The sequence below is a fragment of the Callospermophilus lateralis genome, chromosome 4 (assembly GCF_048772815.1).
Source record: "Callospermophilus lateralis isolate mCalLat2 chromosome 4, mCalLat2.hap1, whole genome shotgun sequence".
In the NCBI taxonomy this organism is placed as follows: Eukaryota; Metazoa; Chordata; class Mammalia; order Rodentia; family Sciuridae; genus Callospermophilus; species Callospermophilus lateralis.
In genome coordinates, this window is record NC_135308.1 from 77,334,728 (window position 1) to 77,339,519 (window position 4,792).

The 4,792-nt window shown below is 41.9% G+C and overlaps 1 pseudogene; it reads left to right on the top strand.

The window, feature by feature from the left end:
• The first annotated feature begins 3,339 nt into the window (after positions 1–3,339).
• LOC143398352 (serine/threonine-protein kinase NLK pseudogene) lies at positions 3,340–4,510 on the top strand (annotated as a pseudogene).
• Positions 4,511–4,792: the final 282 nt, after the last annotated feature.

Below are 4,792 nucleotides of genomic sequence, written 5' to 3' on the forward strand. Positions count from 1 at the left end.
GAGGATGGTGTATTTATTAAGTGTTTCTTTGAGAACATTTTCTTCACATCCCAATCCACTTCTTTCTTTCTTTTCTTCCTTCCTTCCTTCCTTTCACCAAGGATTGAACCCATTTTATTTATTTATTTTTATATTGAGATAGGATCACACTGTTACTCAGGCTGACCTACTTCAACCTACTGAGTCACTTGGATTATAGGCAAGCACCACTGGACCCAGCTCCCACCTCTTACTGATGCCTCATCTAGGACAAATTGCCACCTATTCCTCAGATTCCTTATCTATAAACTGATCAATTATGAGTAAATTAGCTAGTTGGATTCTCAGTGAAGGCCCTCTCTGAGGTCCCAAGAATAATCCTGACAAGAGCCATCTATTATTTTTATTTTAAAACCAAGAAATCAGAGACTTAGAGATGTTGTGTGACCTGCTACATGTCACTTAGCAAGGAGGTTACAGAACAAAAGCTACAATTCAGGAACTCAGATTTCTAGTTTAGTTTTCTATGTGTAGGTAAGGAAGAAGTCAATAGTGACCATTATATTTCATATGTGCATACAAAATTTTATTTTTCGATGTCAGAGAGGGTTTAGAAGGCATAAAACTTTGAATGGAAAGGATGGAATAGATATTGAGTTTGGTTAGAATAATGTTGAATTGGAAATTTTGCCACAGGTTATACTGGAGATGACCATATTGTGCTCAATGCCTTTTCATTGCATGAACAATAAATTCTAAGCCTTTTTTAATGGTAAAAAATCTTGTGTTAATTCTGTTGTGTGTGTAGAAATTGTGTCATATTTTTCTTCTTTAACCTACTTTCTAATTCTCTAATATATCTTCATCTTTTCTGAAATTTTATTATTGTTAGACCTGTTTCTGTTGCAGTCTATATCAAACTGATCTTTCTTTCTAGAATGTTCTTTCTCTCATATTACTTCATGTAGATTCTCTTCAAAGGCCATCCCCTCAGAGACATCTTCCTTTATAACCTTAATCAACCCCACATTATTAATACCTCTCTAATACCCCTCATTACTATCTATCATCTTACCTGCTGTGATGATCTTCAAAGCAGTTACACTAAGTGAATGCACATTAGTAAGTGCCTTTGTGTATGGACATGCACATCTATCTCTCCCATTAGATTATAAACTCTATGAGAAAAGGGGTGTGACCTTGACATCACTAAATCCCTATACCATTAGTACCTGACATGCCAGTAACTACCCAATAACCATTTTCTGAATGAATTAATGAAATAAGTGAATGCCACTAGTATTTAAGACTATTAACCTCTGTCTGGATTTAGTATTGATGACTGGGATGTTTATTCATGACTTATTTTTGCTTTCCAATTGCTTACCTAACACATACAGGGAAACTACATGCCTTCTCAGTTTATACTGGTTTTTGAAAGTCTTAAAATATGGACCCCCTCAAAGGAAGAAAACAGAGTAGAATAACTTATCACAAAGAAATCTAACCACCCAAATCATGTTTTAATTCCTTTGTGTATGTATGTGTTTGTGCATGCTTCTATGTTAATAAATAAATAAAAATAACAACACTATGTTAAAAATAGAAAATCTTTTAAGCAAAAATTAGGTTAAGTCTGTTTGTGAATGAGAGGTATATATTATGCTTTGCTCTCTTTAAACAGGACTCAGCTCAATTAGGTTATCAAATACTGGAGTGTCCCCAAGGTCTCCAAATGTAATCTGCAGCACTTCCTGAATACTTAATTCCTAAGAATAGCTAAATAATCATCATGTATTCACACTCTCTAATCTACTGTGTGTTGGAAATCTTGCCATCAATGATTTAGCAAGAGAAAAGTACTTTTGACTCTCAGACATATTTCAGCATTTATAAAATGCATTGCCGACAATTCTATTTTCCTTCTTTTGCTCAGGGCTGTAGAATTTTCAGAATCTAGATATTTGTTTAAAGAAAAACTTTTAAAAATACACTAAGAGGGAGGTGTAACATCTTTCTTGTTCATAATTTATCAGAAATCCTGACATAAAGGAGGCTTCAATGTACACCTGATAAATGAGTGCTTGTATGCCTTCTGAAAAATTATTAAAAATTCAATTTAAAGCTAAAAACAAGTATTTTTAATATTTGATTTTCTCCTTGTCCTTTTTTTTTTTTTTTTTTTTTTTTTTTTGGTTAAAAATATCCTTTCTTGGCAGGCTTCACTCTATCCGGCTTTGCTAGGGGAGGTGAGTCTGGCCGCAGAGGCACCGCGGGCTGAGGTGGCGGCGGCTGAGGAGGAAGCGGCAGCCGCGCGGACGGAAGCCGGAAGCGGGGGGCGGGGAGACGGAGCAGCCTTAAGCCCTGCAGGGGCCGTCGCGCGGGGGGACCCACTCGCTCTCCCCCCAACCCTCCTCAGCAGAAGCAGCCGGCGGCGGGGCAGGAGTCAGCCCGCTTCCGACTGTACCCCGCCCGCCTCCCCGGGCTCCTGTTCTTTGGCCCCGGGACCCTAACCTCCTACGGGGCGGTTCCCTGTGTCTGGGCGTCTGAGTGGTGTCCATCTCTTTCATTCCTCCCTGCACCTCCTTACTTTTACTTTTGCCCTGGTTCTCTTTACTCCTCTCTGCCCTGCCTGTCGCCTCTTTTCCTCACTTATTCCTCCAGCCTTCTTCCCTGGCTCATTCTGTCCAGGAAAGTTGGGTACAATCCCCCCCCCCCCCAGTCAGGTCAGCCAGACTAAGAATAGGGGGAGATGTAGGAAGGCCTGAGAGTTCTAGGGGGCGAGGGGAAGCTGGAAGCTGGTTTCCCTGAAAATTTCCCCGTCGTTTTTATTTAGGGTGGTTGGAATTTTTTAAAATTGTGTTTTTGAGGAAGTAGTAGATGTTTAGAAAAGGATGTGGGAATGGAAGGAGTAGATGAGTCAACCCTCTTACAAGATTCCAAGGGTGGTGTATTACCTGATCCTTTTCGTGTGTGGAGTTCAGGGGGTCGGGAGGTTTGGCCTTTATTCCCATATTCAAAGTTGGAACCTCCCCCAAAGTAAGAATGGAGTTTTAGTACCACTTGTGGCAGGAATCCTGGGGGGGAAGGGGTCCTTTTTTCCTTTTATCTCCTTTCCCCCCTCCCCTCCCCCCCCCCTTTTTTTTTTTTTTTTTTTTTTGGCAACCTACACCTTTCCACATATGCTCACCCAAAAATCAAACACCAAGATCCTCTAACTTATTTGGATTGGCTGATGAAGACATAAAGCCAGTTACACTGTATGATTTTTGAGGTGGAGTGAGTGGTTTTTCTTTATTTTTAAATGGGCAAATGACAGCTTGACCCAGTTTGCTTTCCAATCACAGGGGATTTTTTTGAATGTCTCTTTGTGGCGCAAGAGCCAACGCAAAAATGATGGCGGCTTACAATGGCGGTATATCTGCAGCAGCAGCAGGTCATCACCACCGCCATCACCACCACTTTCCACACCTTCTTCCTCCTTACCTTCACCACCACCATCACCCTCAACACCATCTTCATCCTGGGTCAGCTGCTACTGTACACCCTGTACAGCAGCATACCTCTTCTGCTGCTGCGGCAGCCGCAGCAGCGGCCACAGCTGCAGCCATGTTAAACCCTGGGCAGCAACAGCCATATTTCCCATCACCGGCACCGGGTCAGGCTCCTGGACCAGCTACAGCAACTCCAGCTCAGGTACAGGCTGCTGCACCATCATCAGCACTCACATCATCCACAACAGCAGCTGGATATTGTGCCGGATAGGCCTATCGAATATGGAGCCTTTGGTGTTGTCTGGTCAGTAGCAGATCCAGGAGATGGAAAGAGAGTAGCACTCAAAAAGATGCCCAACATCTTCCGGAATCTGGTCTCTTGCAAAAGAATCTTCCGGGAATTGAAGATGTTGTGTTTTTTTAAAAATGATAATGTACTCTCTGCCCTTGACATACTCCAACCTCCACACATTGACTATTTTGAAGAAATATATGTTGTCACAGAATTAATGCAGAGTGACCTACATAAAATTATTGTCTCTCTTCAGCCACTCAGCTTAGATCATGTCAAAGTTTTTCTTTATCAGATTTTTCGAGGTTTGAAATATCCCCATTCAGCTGGCATTTTACATCGAGACATTAAGCCAGGGAATATTCCTGTGAACAGCAACTGTGTTCTTAAGATTTGTGATTTTGGATTGGCCAGAGTGGAAGAATTAGATGAATCCCGTCATATGACTCAGGAAGTTGTCACTCAGTATTATCCAGCTCCAGAAATCCTAATGGGCAGCAGTCTTTACAGCAATGCTATTGACATCTGATCTGTTGGATGTATCTTTGCAGAACTACTAGGACGAAAAATATTGTTTCAGGCACAGAGTCCCATTCAGCAGTTGGATTTGATCACAGATCTCTTGGGCACACCATCACTGGAAGCAAGGAGGACGGCTTGTGAAGGCGTTAAGGCACACATACTTAGGGGTCCTCATAAACGGTCAAAAAGAATATCCGCTAAGGATGCCTTAGTCTACCCCTAGCCCATCTCCAATCCCAAATTTGATAACACTTTTGAGAAGAACCTCAGTTCTGTCGATAGGTCAAAGAAATTATTCACCAGCTCATTTTGGAACACCAGAAAGGAAACAGAGTGCCTCTCTGCATCAACCCTCAGTCTGCTGCTTTTAAGAGCTTTATTAGTTGCACTGTTGCTCAGCCGTCTGAGATGCCCCCATCTCCCCTGGTGTGGGAGTGACAGTGGAAGATAATGTACTACTGAAGATGTAATGTAGCTTTCCACTGGATTCTGGGATTTGCAATTC